Source organism: Cupressus sempervirens, chromosome 7 (assembly GCF_028749045.1).
Source record: "Cupressus sempervirens isolate cs-2001-9-10 chromosome 7, ASM2874904v1, whole genome shotgun sequence".
NCBI lineage: Eukaryota > Viridiplantae > Streptophyta > Pinopsida > Cupressales > Cupressaceae > Cupressus > Cupressus sempervirens.
This window is the reverse complement of record NC_143124.1, coordinates 683,170,096-683,188,797: the sequence shown is the minus strand read 5'-3', so window position 1 is coordinate 683,188,797 and position 18,702 is coordinate 683,170,096.

Here is an 18,702-nt window from a genome sequence, read left to right as displayed (position 1 = left end):
GCTAGCCAGGTCGGCTCACCAAGTCATCTAACCATGTGGTCTTTTCCAAATAAAGAATTGACTCTTTAAGTCCGCTCACAGCTCGTCAAGCCGGCTCACCAAGATGACTTACTGTCTCGCCTCACCAGGTTGCCCCACCAGGTTGCCTCTTCTTTAAGACCGCTCACCATGTCGGCTCCCCAAGTTAGCTCACCGAGTTGACTATTCAGGTTGCCTCACCAAGTTGACCCCTTAAGTTTGCTCACCAAGTTAGCTCCCTAAGTCATCTCACCAAGTCGAATCACCTAGTCATTTTACCACCTTGCCCCAGCAGGTGTGCTCGCCAAGTTGCCCCACCGAGTTGCTTCTCTAAGCCCACTCACCATGTCAGCTCACCAAGTCGGTTGTTCAAGTACGTTGCCAAGTCAACTCTTTAAGTTCGTTCACCAGGTCAGCCCGCCCAAGTCGCCTCTTTAAGTTCGTTCGCCAGGTCAGCCCGCCCAAGTCGCATCAGCGGGCTAACTCACTGAGTCACCTCACGAAGTTGACTCTTTAAGTGCACTCACCAAGTCAGCTCACCAAGTCGACTCACCATCTCGTCTCGATAAGTTGGCTTGCCCAGTTCCCCCACCAATTTGTAGCCTCTTTAAGCTCGCTCACCGTGTCAGCTCGTCAAGTCGGCTCACCAAGTTGACTAATCGAGTAGGCCCACCAAGTCACCTCAAGGATAGCTACTCACCATGAGTCGCCTCACCATGTTGACTCAATGAGTCACCTCACCATGTTGACTCTTTGAGCCCGCTCGCCAGGTTGCCTCACCAAGTCGACTCAAGTACGTTGCCAAGTCAACTCTTTAAGTTCGCTCGCCAGGTCGACTCGCCAAGTCAGCTCACCATGTCATCTCAAAGAACAAACTCACCGAGTCGCCTCACTACGTTGGCTCTCTAATACCACTCGCCAAGTCACCCCACCAACTCGCCCCATTAGGCCCACTCACAACATCGCCCCCTTAGGCCCACTCTCTCCAAGTGGACTCTATAAGTCTGCTCATAAAGTTTTGCAACCAATTACTCTCACCAAGTCGACTCTTTAAGTCCTTTCATCAAGTCACCCCACCAAGTACTCTCACCAAGTCAACTCTTTAGGTCCGTTCATAGACTCACCCCACCAAGTTGACCCTTCAAGTGCGTTCATCAAGTCACCCCACCAAGTTGACTCTTTAAGTTCATTCATCAAGTCACCCCGCCAGGTCATCCCACAAATTACTCTCACCAAGTCGACTCTTTAAGTTCGTTCATCAAGTCACCCCGCCAGGTCGGCCCACCAAGTGGACTCTTTAAGTTCGTTCATGAAGTCACTCTGCCAAGTTAGCCCACCAGGTCGACTCTTTAAGTTCATTCATCAAGTCACCCCGCTAGGTCACTCCATCAAGTACTCTCACCAACTCGACTCTTTAAGGTTGCTCATCAAGTCACCCCGCTAGGTCGGCCCACCAAGTACTCTCACCAGGTCAACTCTTTAGGTTTTTTCATCAAGTCACCCCACCAAGTACTCTCACAAAGTTGACTCTCTAAGTTCGTTCATCAAGTCGCCCCGCTAGGTCGGCCCACCAATTACTCTCACCAAGTCGACCCTTTAAGTTCGGTCATCAACTCACCCCGCCAGGTCGGCCCACCAAGTACTCTCAAAAAGTTGACTCTTTAGGTTCGTTCATCAATTCACCTTGCCAGCTCGGCCCACCAAGTTCTCTCAACAGGTTGACTCTTTAAGTTCGTTCATCAAGTCACCCTGCCAGTTCGACCCACCAAGTACTCTCACAAAGTTGACTCTCTAGGTTTGTTCATCAAGTCAGCCTGCCAGGTCAGCCCACCAAGTACTCTCACCAAGTCACCCCGCTAGTTTGACCCACCAAGTCAACTCTTTAAGTTCGTTCATCAAGTCACCCAGCCAAATGGGCCCACCAAGTCAACTCTTTAAGTTCGTTCATCAAGTCACATGACCAGATCACCCCACCGAGTACTCTCACCAAGTCGACTCTCTAAGTTTGTTCATCAAGTCACCCCGCCAGGTCGGCCCACCAAGTCGAATCTTTAAGTCCGTTCATCAAGTCACCCCACCAAGTACTCTAACCAAGTCGATTCTTCAAGTGCGTTCATCAAGTCACCCAACCAACTACTCTCACCAAGTCGACTCTTTAACTATGTTCATCAAGTCACCCCACCAAGTACTCTCACCACGTCAACTCTTTAGGTCTATTCATAAAGTCACCCCACCAAGTTGACCCTTCAAGTGCGTTCATCAAGTCACCCCACCAAGTACTCTCACCAATTTGACTCTTTAAGTCTTTTCATCAAGTCACCACACCAAGTACTCTCACCAAGTCAACTCTTTAGGAGCGTTCATCAAGTCACCTCGCCAAGTCGACCCTTGAAGTTTGTTCATCAAGTCACCCCACCAAGTACTCCCACCAAGTCAATTCTTTAAGTCAGTTCACGAATTCACCCAACCAGGTCGGCCCACCAAGCACTCTCACCAAGTTGACTCTCTAAGTCTGTTCATCAGGTCACCCCACCGAGTACTCTCACCAAGTCAACTCTTTAGGTCCGTTCATCAAGTCACCTCACAAAGTCGACCCTTTAAGTTCGTTCATCAAGTCACCCCACCAAGTCGACTCTTTAAGTCCTTTCATCAAGTCACCCCACCAAGCTGACTCTTTAAGTCCGTTCATCAAGTCACCAGAACAACTACTCTCACCAAGTCAACTCTATAAGTTTGTTCATCAAGTCAGCCCACCAAGTACTCCCACCAAGTCGACTCTTTAAGTCCGTTCATCAGTTCACCCCATCAAGTACTCTCACCAAGTCAACTCTTTAGGTCCGTTCATCAAGTCACCCCACCAAGTCGACCCTTTAAGTCTGTTCATCAAGTCGCCCTGCCAAGTACTCTCACCAAGTCGACCCTTTAAGTCCTTTCATCAAGTCACCCCACCAAGTCGACTCTTCAAGTCTGTTCATCAAGTCACCAGAACAAGTACTCTAACCAAGTCGACTCTTTAAGTCCGTCCATAAAGTCACCCCACTAGGTCGGCCCACCAAGTACTCCCACCAAGCCAACTCTTTAAGTTCATTCATCAGTTCACCCCGCCAAGTACTCTCACCAAGTTGACTCTTTAAGTCTGCTCATCAAGTCGAGCCACCAGGTACTCTCACCAAGTCGACTCTTTGAGTCCATTCATCAAGTTGCCCCACCAAGTACTCTAACCAAGTCGATTCTTCAAGTGCATTCATCAAGTCGCCCCACCAAGTACTCTCACCAAGTCGACTCTTTAAGTCCTTTCATCGAGTCACCCCACCAAGTCAACTCTTTATGTCCGTTCATAGAGTCACCCCACCAAGTCGACCCTTCAAGTGCGTTCATCAAGTCACCCCACCAAGTCGACTCTTTAAGTTCATTCATCAAGTCACCACGCCAGGTCAGCCCACAAATGACTCTCACCAAGTTGACTCTTTAAGTTTGTTCATCAAGTCACCCAGCCAGGTTAGCCCACCAAGTGGACTCTTTAAGTTCGTTCATGAAGTCACTTTTCCAAGTCGGCCCACCAAGTCGACTCTTTAAGTTTGTTCATCAAGTCACCCCGCCAGGTCAGCCAACCAACTACTCTAACCAAGTCGACTCTTTAAGTTTTCTCACCAAGTCTCCTCGCCAGGTCGGCCCACCAAGTACTGTCACCAGGTTGACTCTTTAGGTTTGTTCGTCAAGTTACCCCACTGAGTACTCTCACAAGGTTGACTCTTTAAGTTCGTTCATCAAGTCACCCCACTAGGTCGGCCCACCAAGTACTCTCACCAAGTCGACCCTTTAAGTTCGGTCATCAACTCACCCCGCCAAGTCGGCCCACCAAGTACTCTCACAAAGTCGACTCTTTAGGTTCGTTCATCAATTGACCCCGCATGCTTGGCCCACCAAGTTCTCTCACCAGGTTGACTCTTTAAGTTCGTTCATCAAGTCACCCTGCCTGTTCGACCCACCAAGTACTCTCACAAAGTCGACTCTCTAAGTTCGTTCATCAAGTCACCCTGCCAGGTCAGCCGACCAAGTACTCTCACCAAGTCACCCCGCTAGTTCGACCCACCAAGTCGACTCTTTAAGTTCGTTCATCAAGTCACCCGACCAAGTGGGCCCACCAAGTCAACTCTTTAAGTTCGTTCATCAAGTCACGTGACCAGGTCAGCCCACCGAGTACTCTCACCAAGTCGACTCTTTAAGTTTGTTCATCAAGTCACCCGGCCAGGTCGGCCCACCAAGTCACCAAGTACTCTCACCAATTTGACTCTCTAATTTCATTCATCAAGTCACCCAGCCAGGTTGGCCCACCAAGTCGAATCTTTAAGTCCGTTCATTAATTCACCCCACCAAGTACTCTAACCAAGTCGATTCTTCAAGTGCGTTCATCAAGTCACCCGACCAACTACTCTCACCAAGTCGACTCTTTAACTATGTTCATCAAGTCACCCCACCAAGCACTCTCACCACGTCAACTCTTTAGGTCCGTTCATAAAGTCACCCCACGAAGTCGACCCTTCAAGTGCATTCATCAAGTCACCCCACCAAGTACTCTCACCAATTTGACTCTTTAAGTCTTTTCATCAAGTCACCACACCAAGTACTCTCACCAAGTCAACTCTTTAGGACCGTTCATCAAGTCACCTTGCCAAGTCGACCCTTGAAGTTCGTTCATCAAGTCACCCCACCAAGTACTCCCACCAAGTTGACTCTTTAAGTCAGTTCACGAAATCACCCAACCAGGTCGGCCCACCAAGCACTCTCACCAAGTCGACTCTCTAAGTCTGTTCATCAGGTCACCCCACTGAGTACTCTCACCAAGTCAACTCTTTAGGTCCGTTCATCAAGTCACCCTACAAAGTTGAACCTTTAAGTTCGTTCATCAAGTCACCCCACCAAGTCAACTCTTTAAGTCCTATCATCAAGTCACCCTGCCAAGCCAACTCTTTAAGTCTGTTGATCAAGTCACCAGAACAACTACTCTCACCAAGTTGACTCTATAAGTTCGTTCATCAAGTCGGCCCACCAAGTACTCCCACCAAGTTGACTCTTTAAGTCCGTTCATCAGTTCACCCTGTCAAGTACTCTTACCAAGTCAACTCTTTAGGTCCGTTCATCAAGTCACCCCGCCAAGTCGACCCTTTAAGTCCGTTCATCAAGTCGCCCTGCCAAGTTGCTTCTCTAAGCCCATTCACCATTTCAGCTCACCAAGTCAGTTGTTCAAGTACGTTGCCAAGTCAACTCTTTAAGTTTGCTCACTAGGTCAGCCCGCCCAAGTCGCCTCTTTAAGTTCGTTCAACAGGTCAGCCTGCCCAAGTCGCATCAGCGGGCTAACTCGCTGAGTCACCTCGCGAATTTGACTCTTTAAGTGCACTCACCAAGTTAGCTCACCAACTCGACTCACCATCTCGCCTCGATAAGTTGGCTTGCCGAGTTACCCCACCAAGTCGTCACCTCTTTAAGCTCGCTCACCGTGTCAGCTCATCAGGTCGGCTCACCAAGTCGACTAATCAAGTAGGCCCACCAAGTCACCTCAAGGATAGCTCCTCACCATGACTCGCCTCACCATGTTGACTCAATGAGTTGCCTCACCATGTTGACTCTTTGAGCCTGCTCACCAGGTCACCATACCAAGTTGACTCGAGTACGTTGCCAAGTCGACTCTTTAAGTTCGCTCGCCAGGTCAACTCGCCAAGTCAGCTCACCATGTCATCTCAACGAACCAACTCGCCCTGTTAGGCCCACTCACCACATCGCCCTGTTAGGCCCACTCTCACCAAGTGGACTCTTTAAGTCTGCTCATAAAGTCGAGCCACCAAGTACTCTCACCAAGTCGACTCTTTAAGTCCTTTTATCAAGTTAGCCCACAAAGTACTCTCACCAAGTCAACTCTTTAGGTCCGTTCATAGAGTCACCCCACCAAGTCGACCCTTGAAGTGCATTCATCAAGTCACCCCACCAAGTCAACTCTTTAAGTTCATTCATCAAGTCACCCTGCCAGGTCAGCCCACAAATTACTCTCACCAAGTTGACTCTTTAAGTTCGTTCATCAAGTCACCCCGCCAGGTTGGCCCACCAAGTGGACTCTTTAAGTTTGTTCATGAAGTCACTCTACCAAGTCAGCTCACCAGGTTGACTCTTTAAGTTCGTTCATCAAGTCACCCCGCCAAGTCAGCCCACCAACTACTCTCACCAAGTCGACTCTTTAAGTTTGCTCACCAAGTCACCCCGCCAGGTTAGCCCACAAATTACTCTCACCAAGTTGACTCTTTAAGTTCATTTATCAAGTCACCCCGCTAGGTCAACCCACCAAGTGGACTCTTTAAGTTCGTTCATGAAGTCACTCTACCAAGTCGGCCCACCAAGTCGACTCTTTAATTTCGTTCATCAAGTCACCCTGCCAGGTCATCCCACCAACTACTCTCACCAAGTCGACTCTTTAAGTTTGCTCACCAAGTCACCCCGCCAGGTCGGCCCACCAAGTACTCTCACCAGGTTGACTCTTTAGGTTTGTTCATCAGGTCACCCCACCAAGTACTCTCACCAAGTTGAATCTTTAAGTTCGTTCATCAAGTCACTCCGGCAAGTTGGCCCACCAAGTACTCTCACCAGGTCGACCCTTTATGTTCGGTCATCAAGTCACCCCGCCAGGTCAGCCCACCAAGTACTCTCACAAAGTCAACTCTTTAGGTTCCTTCATCAATTCACCCCACCAGCTCATCCCACCAAGTTCTCTCACCAAGTTGACTCTTTAAGTTCGTTCATCAAGTCACCCCATCGATTTGACCCACCAAGTACTCTCACAGAGTCAACTCTCTAAGTTCATTCATCAAGTCACCCTGCCAGGTTAGCCCACCAAGTACTCTCACCAAGTCACCCTGCTAGTTCGACCCACCAAGTCGACTCTTTAAGTTCATTCATCAAGTCACCCGGCCAAGTCAGCCCACCAAGTCGACTCTTTAAGTTCGTTCATCAAGTCAAGTGACTAGGTTAGCCCACTGAGTACTCTCACCCATTCAACTCTTTAAGTTTGTTCATCAAGTCACCCGGCCAGGTCAGTCAACCAAGTAACCAAGTACTCTCACAAAGTCGACTCTCTATGTTCGTTCATCAAGTCACCCTGCCAGGTTGGCCCACCAAGTCAAATCTTTAAGTTTGTTCATCAAGTCACCCCACCAAGTACTCTAACCTAGTCGATTCTTCAAGTGCATTCATCAAGTCACCTGACCAAGTACTCTCACCAAGTTGACTCTTTAACTATGTTCATCAAGTCACCCCACCAAGTACTCTCACTAGGTCAACTCTTTAGGTTTGTTCATAAAGTCACCCCACCAAGTCAACTCTTCAAGTGCGTTCATCAAGTCACCCCACCAAGTTGACTCTTCAAGTTCGTTCATCAAGTCAGTCCGCCAGGTCAGCCCACCAAGTCGACTCTTTAAGTTTTCTCACCAAGTCACCCCACTAGGTCGGCCCACCGAGTAGTCTCACCAAGTCGACTCTTTAGGTTTGTTCATCAAGTCACCCCACCAAGTACTCTCACCAAGTCGACTCTTTAAGTTCATTCATCAAGTCGCTCCACCAGGTCGGCCCGCCAAGTACTCTCACCAAGTCGACCCTTTAAGTTCGGTCATCAAGTCACCCCGCCAGGTCGGCCCACCAAGTACTCTGACAAAGTCGACTCTTTAGGTTCGTTCATCAATTCACCCCGCTAGCTAGGCCCACCAAGTTGACTCTTTAAGTTGGTTCATCAAGTCACCCTGCTAGTTTGACTCACCAAGTACTCTCACAAAGTCGACTCTCTAAGTTCGTTCATCAAGTCACCTTGCTGGGTCAGCCCACCAAATCCTCTCAACAAGTCACCCCGCTAGTTGGACCCACCAAGTCGATTCTTTAGGTTCGTTCCTCAAGTCACTCAGCCAAGTCGAATCATTAAGTTCGTTTATCAAGTCACGTGACTAGGTCAGCCCACCAAGTACTCTCACCAAGTCGACTCTTTAAGTTTGTTCATCAAGTCACCCCGCCAGGTCGGCCCACCAAGTACTCTCACCAATTCGACTCTTTAAGCTTGTTCATCAAGTCACCCTGACAGGTCATCCCACCAAGTTGACTCTTTAAGTTCGTTCATCAAGTCACCCTGCCAGGTTGGCCCACAAAGTTGACTCTTTAGGTTTGTTCATCAAGTCACCCCACCAAGTACTCTCACCAAGTCGACCCTTTAAGTTCGCTCATCAAATCACCCCGCTATGTCTGCCCACCAAGTACTCTCACCAAGTTGACTCTTTAGGTTAATTCTTCAAGTCACCCCGCAAGGTCAGCCCACCAAGTGGACTCTTTAATTTCGTTCATCAAGTCACCCGGCCAGGTCGGCCCACCAAGTCACCAAGTACTCTCACTAAGTTGACTCTCTATGTTCGTTAATCAAGTCACCCGACCAAGTACTCTCACCAAGTCAACTCTTTAAGTCCTTTCATCAAGTCACCCCACCAAGTCGACTCTTTAAGTCCATTCATCAAGTCACCAGAACAAGTACAAGTACTCTCACCAAGTTGACTCTTTATGTTCGTTCATCAAGTCACCCCACCAGTTCGGCCAACCATCTACTCCCACCATGTCAATTCTTTAAGTCCGTTCATCAGTTCAATCCACCAAGTACTCTCACCAAGTGGACTCTTTAAGTCTGTTTATCAAGTCAAGCCACCAAGTACTCTCAGCAAGTCGACTCTTTGAGTCCGTTCATCAAGTCACCCCACCAAGTACTCTCACCAAGTTGATTCTTCAAGTGCGCTCATCAAGTCAATCCACCAAGTACTCTAACCAAGTCGACTCTTTGAGTTTGTTCATCAAGCCACCCCACCAAGTGCTCTCACCAAGTCAACTCTTTAGGTCTATTCATAGAGTCACCCCACCAAGTCGACCCTTCAAGTGCGCTCATCAAGTCACCCCACCAAGTTGACTCTTTAAGTTAATTCATCAAGTCACCCCGCTAGGTTAGCCCACAAATTACTCTCACCAAGTGGACTCTTTAAGTTCGTTCATGAAGTGACTCTACCAAGTCGGCCCACAAGGTCGACTCTTTAAGTTCGTTCATCAAGTCACCCTGCCAGGTCAGCCCACCAAGTACTCTCACCAAGTCGACTCTTCAAGTTTGCTCATCAAGTCACCCCACCAGGTCGGCCAACCAAGTACTCTCACCAGGTCGACCCACCAAGTACTCTCACTAGTTCGACTCTTTAGGTTTGTTCTTCAAGTCACCCCACCAAGTACTCTCACAATGTCAACTCTCTAAGTTCGTTCATTAAGTCACTCCGCCAGGTCGGCCCACCAAGTACTCTCACAAAGTCGACCCTTTAAGTTCAGTCATCAAGTCACCCAGCCAGGTCGGCCTACCAAGTACTCTCACAAAGTCGACTCTTTAGGTTTGTTCATCAATTCGCCCTGCTAGCTCAGCCTACCTAGTTCTCTCACCAAGTCAACTCTTTAAGTTTGTTCATCAAGTCACCCCACCAGTTCGACCCACCAAGTACTCTCACAAAGTCGACTCTCTAAGTTTGGTCATTGAGTCACCCTGCCAGGTCAGCCCACCAAGTACTCTCACCAAATCACCCCGCCAGGTCGGCACACCAAGTCGACTCTTTAAGTTCGTTCATCAAGTCACCCGACCAAGTCGTCCCACCAAGTTGAGTCTTTAAGTTCGTTCATCAAGTCCCATGACTAGGTCAGCCCACCGAGTACTCTCACCAAGTCGACTCTTGAAGTTAGTCCATCAAGTCACCTTGCCAGGTCGGCCCACCAAGTACTCTCACCAAGTCGACTCTTTAAGTTTGTTCATGAAGTCACCCTACCCGATCGGCCCACCAAGTCGACTCTTTAAGTTCGTTCATCAAGTCACCCTTCCAGGTCAGCCCACCAAGTTGACTCTTTAGGTTCGTTCATCAAGTCACTCCACCAAGTACTCTCACCAATTCGACTCTTCAAGTTCATTCATCAAATCACCCCGCTATGTCTGCCCACCAAGTACTCTCACCAAGTCGACTCTTTAGGTTCATTCATCAAGTCATTCCACCAGGTTGGACCGCCAAGTGGACTCTTTAAGTTCGTTCATCAAGTCACTCGGCTAGGTCGGCCCACCAAGTCACCAAGTACTCTCACCAAGTCGACTCTCTAAGTTCGTTCATAAAGTCACACCGCCAGGTCGGCCCACCAAGTCGACTCTTTAAGTTCGTTCATCAAGTCACCCCACCAAGTACTCTAACCAAGTCGATTCTTCAAGTTCGTTCATCAAGCCACCTGACCAAGTACTCTCACCAAGTCGACTCTTTAACTCTATTCATCAAGTCACCCCACCAAGTACTCTCACCCAGTCAACTCTTTAGGTCCGTTCATCAAGTCACCCCAACAATTTGACCCTTCAAGTGCATTGATCAAGTCGCCCTGCCAAGCCGACCCTTTAAGTTTATTCATCAAGTCGCCTCACCAAGTACTCTCACCAAGTCAACTCTTTAAGTCCTTTCATCAAGTCACCCCACCAAGTCGACTCTTCAAGTCTGTTCATCAGGTCACCAGAACAAGTACTCTAACCAAGTCGACTCTTTAAGTCCGTTCATCAAGTCACCCCACCAGGTCGGCCCACCAAGTACTCCCAGCAAGTCGACTCTTTAATTCCGTTCATCAGTTTACCCCGCCAAGTACTCTCACCAAGTTGACTCTTTATGTCTGCTCATCAAGTCGAGCCACCAAGTACTCTCACCAAGTCGACTCTTTGAGTCCGTTCATCAAGTCACCCCACCAAGTACTCTAACCAAGTCGATTCTTCAAGTGCGTTCATCAAGTCACCCCACCAAGTACTCTCACCAAGTCGACTCTTTAAGTGCTTTCATCAAGTCACCCCACCAAGTCGACTATTTAAGTTTGTTCATCAAGTCACCAGAACAAGTACTCTCACCAAGTCGACTCTTTATGTCCCTTCATCAAGTCACCCCACCAAGTACTCCCACCAAGTTGACTCTTTAATTCTGTTCATCAATTCACCCCGCCGAGTACTCTCACCAAGTGGACTCTTTGAGTCTGCTCACCAAGTTGAGCCACCAAGTACTCTCACCAAGTCGACTCTTTGAGTCCGTTCATCAAGTCACTCCACCAAGTGCTCTCACCGAATCAACTCTTTAGGTCCATTCACCAAGTCTCCCCGCCAAGTGGACCCTTTAAGTTCTTTCATCAAGTCACCCCACCAAGTATTCTCACCAAGTCAACTCTTTAAGTCCTTTCATCAAGTGACCCCACCAAGTCAACTCTTTATGTCCGTTCATCAAGTCACCAGAACAAGAAAAAGTACTCTCACCAAGTTGACTCTTTATGTCCGTTCATAAGGTCACCCCACCAGTTCGGCCAACAAAGTACTCCCACCAAGTCGATTCTTTAAGTTCGTTCATCAGTTCAACACGCCAAGTACTCTCTCCAAGTGGACTCTTTAAGTTTGCTCATTAGGTCGAGCCACCGAGTACTCTCAGCAAGTCGAATCTTTGAGTCCGTTCATCAAGTCACCCCACCAAGTACTCTAACCAAGTCGATTCTTCAAGTGCACTCATCAAGTCACCCCATCAAGTACTCTCACCAAGTTGACTCTTTAAGTCTGTTCATCAAGTCACCCCACCAAGTACTCTCACCAAGTCAACTCTTTAATTCCGTTCATAGAGTCACCCCACCAAGTCGACCCTTCAAGTGCATTCATCAAGTCACCCCACCAAGTCGAGTCTTTAAGTTCATTCATCAAGTCACCCCGCCAGGTCAGCCTACAAATTACTCTCACCAAGTTGACTCTTTAAGTTCGTTCATCAAGTCACCCCACCAAGTCAGCCCACCAAGTGGACTCTTTAAGTTCGTTCATGAAGTCCCTCTGCCAAGTCCGCCCACCAAGTTGACTCTTTAAGTTCGTTCATTAAGTCACCCCACCAGGTCAGCCCACCAACTACTCTCACCAAGTCGACTCTTTAAGTTTGCTCACCAAGTCACCCCGCCAGGTCGGCCCACCGAGTACTCTAACCAAGTTGACTCTTTAGGTTTGTTCATCAAGTCACCCCACCAAGTACTCTCACCAAGTCAACTCTTTAAGTTCATTCATCAAGTCACCCGACCAAGTCGGCTCACCAAGTCGACTCTTGAAGTTCGTTCATCAATTCATGTGACTAGGTCAGCGCACCAAGTACACTCACCAAGTTGACTCTTTATGTCCATTCATCAAGTCACCCCACCAGTTCGGCCAACCAAGTACTCCCACCAAGTCGATTCTTTAAGTTCATTCATCAGTTCACCCCGCCAAGTACTCTCACCAAGTGGACTCTTTAAGTCTACTCATCAAGTCGAGCCACCAAGTACTCTCAGCAAGTTGAATCTTTGAGTCTGTTCATCAAGTCACCCCACCAAGTACTCTAACCAAGTCGATTCTTCAAGTGCGCTCATCAAGTCACCCCACCAAGTCGACTCTTTAAGTCTGTTCATCAAGTTGCCCCACCAAGTATTCTCACCAAGTCAACTCTTTAGGTCCGTTCATAGAGTCACCCCACCAAGTCGACCCTTCAAGTGCGTTCATCAAGTCACCCCACCAAGTCGACTCTTTAAGTTCATTCATCAAGTCACCCTGCCAGGTCAGCCCACAAATTACTCTCACCAAGTCAACTCTTTAGGTTTGTTCATCAAGTCACCCCGCCAGGTCGGCCCACCAAGTAGACTCTTCAAGTTCGTTCATGAAGTCACTCTGCCAAGTCGGCCCACCAAGTCGACTCTTTAAGTTTGTTCATCAGGTCACCCCGCTAGGTCAACCCACCAACTACTCTCACCAAGTCGACTCTTTAAGTTTGCTCACCAAGTCACCCTGCCAAGTCGGTCCATCGAGTACTCTCACCAAGTCAACTCTTTAGGTTTGTTCATCAAGTCATCCCACCAAGTACTCTCACCAAGTTGACTCTTTAAGTTTGTTCATCAAGTCACTCTGCTAGGTCGACCTGCCAAGTACTCTCACCAAGTCGACCCTTTAAGTTCAGTCATCAAGTCACCTTGCCAGGTTGGCCCACCAAGTACTCTCACAAAGTCGACTCTTTAGGTTTGTTCATACATTCACCTCGCCAGCTCGGCCCACCAAGTTCTCTCACAGGTCAACTCTTTAAGTTCGTTCATCAAGTCACCCTACCAGTTCGACCCACCAAGTACTCTCACAAAGTCAACTCTCTAAGTTCATTCATCAAGTCACCCTGCCAGGTTAGCTCACCAAGTACTCTCACCAAGTCACCATGCTAGTTTCACCCACCAAGTTGACTCTTTAAGTTCATTCATCAAGTCACCCGGACAAATTGGCCGACCAAGTCGACTCTTTAAGTTTGTTCATCAAGTAACGTGACCAGGTCAGCCCACCGAGTACTCTCACCAAGTTGACTCTTTAAGTTTGTTCATGAAGTCACCCCACCAGGTCGGCCCACCAAGTCACCAAGTACTCTCACCAAGTCGACCGTTCAAGTGTGTTCATCAAGCCACCCCACCAAGTCGACTCTTTAAGTTCATTCATCAAGTCACCCCGCCAAGTCAGCCCATAAATTACTCTCACCAAGTTGACTCTTTAAGTTCGTTCATCAGGCCACCCTGCCAGGTCGGCCCACTAAGTGGACTCTTTAAGTTTGTTCATGAAGCCACTCTGCCAAGTCGGCCAACCAAGTTGACTCTTTAAGTTCATTCATCAAGTCACCCTGCCAGGTCAGCCCACCAACTACTCTCACCAAGTTGACTCTTTAAATTTGCTCACCAAGTCACCCCGCCAGGTTGGCCCACCAAGTACTCTCACCAGGTCAACTCTTTAGTTTTGTTCATCAGGTCACCCCACCAAGTACTCTCACCAAGTTGACTCTTCAAGTTTGTTTATCAAGTCGCATCGCCAGGTCGGCCCACCAAGTACTCTCACAAAGTTGACTCTTTAGGTTCCTTCATCAATTCACCCCGCCAGCTCGGCCCACCAGGTTCTCTCACCAGGTCAACTCTTGAAGTTCGTTCATCAAGTCACCCCGCTAGTTTGACCCACCAAGTACTCTCACAAAGTCGACTCTCTAAGTTCGTTCATCAAGTCACCCTATCAAGTCGGCCCACCAAGTTGACTCTTTAAGTTCGTTCATCAAGTCACATGACCAGGTCAGCCCACCAAGGACTCTCACCAAGTCGACTCTTTAAGTTTTTTCATCAAGTCACCTAGCTAGGTCGGTCCGCCAAGTCACCAAGTACTCTCACCAAGTTGACTCTCTAAGTTCGTTCATCAAGTCACCCCACCAGGTCGGCCCACCAAGTCAAATCTTTAAGTTCGTTCATCAAGTCACCCCACCAAGTACTCTAACCTAGTCGATTCTTCAAGTGCATTCATCAAGTCACCCGACCAAGTACTCTCACCAAGTCAACTCTTTAACTATGTTCATCAAGTCACCCCACCAAGTACTCTCACTAGGTCAACTCTTTAGGTCCGTTCATAAAGTCACCCCACCAAGTCGACTCTTCAAGTGCGTTCATCAAGTCACCCCACCAAGTACTCTCACCAATTTGACTCTTTAAGTCTGTTCATCAAGTCACCACACCAAGTACTCTCACCAAGTCAACTCTTTAGGACCGTTCATCAAGTCACCTCACCAAGTCGACCCTTGAAGTCCATTCCTCAAGTCACCCCACCAATTACTCCCACCAAGTTGACTCTTTAAGTCAGTTCATGAAGTCACCCAACCAGGTCGGCCCACAAAGTACTCTCACCAAGTCGACTGTCTAAGTCTTTTCATCAGGTCACCCCACTGAGTACTCGCTCCAAGTCAACTCTTTAGGTCCGTTCATCAAGTCACCCCGCAAAGTTGACCCTTTAAGTTTGTTCATCAAGTCACCCCACCAAGTCGACTCTTTAAGTCCTTTCATCAAGTCACCCCACCAAGCCGACTCTTTAAGTCCGTTCATCAAGTCACATGAACAACTACTCTCACCAAGTTGACTCTATAAGTCTGTTCATCAAGTCACACCACCAGGTCGGCCCACCAAGTACTCCCACCAAGTCGACTCTTTAAGTTTGTTCATCAGTTCACCCTACCAATTACTCTCACCAAGTCAACTCTTTAGGTCCGTTCATCAAGTCACCCCACCAAGTTGACCCTTTAAGTCCGTTCATCAAGTCGCCCTTCCAAGGACTCTCACCAAGTTGACTCTTTAAGTCCTTTCATCAAGTCACCCCACCAAGTCGACTCTTCAAGTCTGTTCATCAAGTCACCAGAACAAGTACTCTAACCAAGTTGACTCTTTAAGTTCATCCATAAAGTCACCCCACCAGGTCGGCGTACTAAGTACTCCCACCAAGTCGACTCTTTAAGTCCGTTCATCAGTTCACCTTGCCAAGTATTCTCACCAAGTTGACTCTTTAAGTCTGCTCATCAAGTTGAGCCACCAAGTACTCTCACCAAGTCGACTCTTTGAGTCTGTTCATCAAGTTGCCTCACCAAGTACTCTAACCAAGTCGATTCTTCAAGTGCATTCATCAAGTCGCCCCACCAAGTACTCTCACCAAGTCGACTCTTTAAGTCCTTTCATCAAGTCACCCCACCAAGTACTCTCACCAAGTCAACTCTTTAGGTCCGTTCATAGAGTCATCCCACCAAGTTGACCCTTCAAGTGCATTCATCAAGTCACCCCACCAAGTCGACTCTTTAAGTTCATTCATCATGTCACTGTGCCAGGTCAGCCCATAAAATTACTCTCACCAAGTCAACTCTTTAAGTTCGTTCATCAAGTCACCCTGCTAGGTCGGCCCACCAAGTGGACTCTTTAAGTTTGTTCATGAAGTCACTCTGCCAAGTCGGCCCACCAAGTTGACTCTTTAAGTTTCTTCATCAAGTCACCCCACCAGTTTAGCCCACCAACTACTCTCACCAAGTCAACTCTTTAAGTTGGCTCCCCAAGTCACCCCGCCAGGTTAGCCCACAAAGTACTCTCACCAGGTCGACTCTTTAGGTCTGTTCATCAGGTCACCCCACCAAGTACTCTCACCAAGTCGACTCTTTAAGTTTGTTCATCAAGTCGCTCTGCCGGGTCGGCCCACCAAGTACTCTCACCAAGTCGACCCTTTAAGTTTGGTCATCAAGTCACCCCGCCAAGTCGGCCCACCAAGTACTCTCACAAAGTCAACTCTTAAGGTTCGTTCATCAATTCACCCCGCCAGCTCGGCCCACCAAGTTCTCTCACTAGGTTGACTCTTTAAGTTTGTTCATCAAGTCACCCCGCCAGTTCAACCCACCAAGTACTCTCACCAGGTTGACTCTCTAAGTTCGTTCATCAAGTCACCCTGCCAGGTCAGCCCACCAAGTACTCTCACCAAGTCACCCTGCTAGTTCAACCCACCATGTCGACTCTTTAAGTTCGTTCATCAAGTCACCCGGCCAAGTCGGCCCACCAAGTTGACTCTTTAAGTTCGTTCATCAAGTCCCGTGACCAGGTCAGCCCATCGAGTACTCTCACCAAGTCGACTCTTTAAGTTAGTCCATCAAGTCACCTTGCCAGGTCGGCCCACCAAGTACTCTAACAAAGTTGACTCTTTAAGTTTATTCATCAAGTCACCCTGCCAGGTCGGCCCACCAAGTAGACTCTTTAAGTTCGTTCATCAAGTCACCCTGCCAGGTTGGCCAACCAAGTTGACTCTTTAGGTTCGTTCATCAAGTCACCCCACAAAGTACTCTCACCAAGTCGACTCTTTAAGTTCGTTCATCAATTCACCCCGCTATGTCTGCCCACCAAGTACTCTCACCAAGTCGACTCTTTAGGTTCATTCATCAAGTCACCCTGCCAGGTCGGCCCACCAAGTGGACTCTTTAAGTTCGTTCATCAAGTCACCCGGCCAGGTCGGCCCACCAAGTCACCAAGTACTCTCACCAAGTCAACTCTCTAAGTTTGTTCATCAAGTCACCCCGCCAAGTCGGCCCACCAAGTCGACTCTTTAAGTTCGTTCATCAAGTCACCCCACCAAGTACTCTAACCAAGTCGATTCTTCAAGTGCCTTCATCAAGTCACTCGACCAAGTACTCTCACCAAGTCGACTCTTTAACTCTATTTATCAAGTCACCCCACCGAGTACTCTCACCAGGTCAACTCTTTAGGTCCGTTCATCAAGTCACCCCACCAACTCGACCCTTCAAGTGTGTTGATCAAGTCACCCTGCCAAGTTGACCCTTTAAGTCCGTTCAACAAGTCGCCCCACCAAGTACTCTCACCAAGTCAACTCTTTAAGTCCTTTCATCAAATCACCCTACCAAGTCAACTCTTCAAGTCCGTTCATTAAGTCACCAGAACAAGTACTCTAACCAAGTCGACTCTTTAAGTCCGTTCATCAAGTTACCTCACCAGGTCGGCCCACCAAGTACTCCCAGCAAGTCGACTCTTTAAGTCCATTCATCAGTTCACCCCGCCAAGTACTCTCACCAAGTTTAATCTTTAAGTCTGCTCATCAAGTCGACCCACCAAGTACTCTCACCAAGTTGACTCTTTGAGTCCGTTCATCAAGTCACCCCACCAAGTACTCTAACCAAGTTGATTCTTCAAGTGCGTTCATCAAGTCACCCCACCAAGTACTCTCACCAAGTTGACTGTTTAAATCCTTTCAATAAGTCACCCCACCAAGTCGACTGTTTAAATTCGTTCATCAAGTCACCAGAACAAGTCTCACCAAGTCGACTCTTTATGTCCCTTCATCAAGTCACCCCACCAGGTCGGCCCACCAAGTCGACTCTTTAAGTCTGTTCATCAGTTCACCCTGCCAAGTACTCTCACCAAGTGGACTCTTTGAGTCTGCTCATCAAGTCGAGCCACCAAGTACTCTCACCAAGTTTACTCTTTTAGTCTGTTCATCAAGTCACCCCACCAAGTGCTCTCATTGAATCAACTCTTTAGGTCCGTTCACCAAGTCACCCCGCCAAGTCGACCCTTTAAGTTCTTTCTTCAAGTCACCCCACCACGTACTCTCACCAAGTCAACTCTTTAAGTCCTTTCATCAAGTGACCCCACCAAGTTGACTCTTTAAGTCCGTTCATCAAGTCACCACAACAAGTACAAGTACTCTCACCAAGTCGACTCTTTATGTCCGTTCATCAAGTCACCCCACCAGTTCGGCCAACCAAGTACTCCCACCAAGTCGATTCTTTAAGTTCGTTCATCAGTTCACCCCGCCAAGTACTCTCACCAAGTGGACTCTTTAATTTTTCTCATCAAGTCAAGCCAAAAAATACTCTCAGCAAGTCGACTCTTTGAGTCTGTTCATCAAGTCACCCCACCAAGTACTCTGACCAAGTCAATTCTTCAAGTGCGCTCATCAAGTCGAGCCACCAAGTACTCTCACCAAGTCGACTCTTTGAGTCTGTTCATCAAGTCACCCCACCAAGTGCTCTCACCAAGTCAACTCTTTAGATCCGTTCATAGAGTCACCCCACCAAGTTGACCCTTCAAGTGCGTTCATCAAGTCACCCCACCAAGTCGACTCTTTTAGTTAATTCATCAAGTCACCCCGCCAGGTTAGCCCACAAATTACTCTCACCAAGTCGACTCTTTAAGTTCATTCATCAAGTCACTCCGCTAGGTCAGCCCACCAAGTGGACTCTTTAAGTTCATTCATGA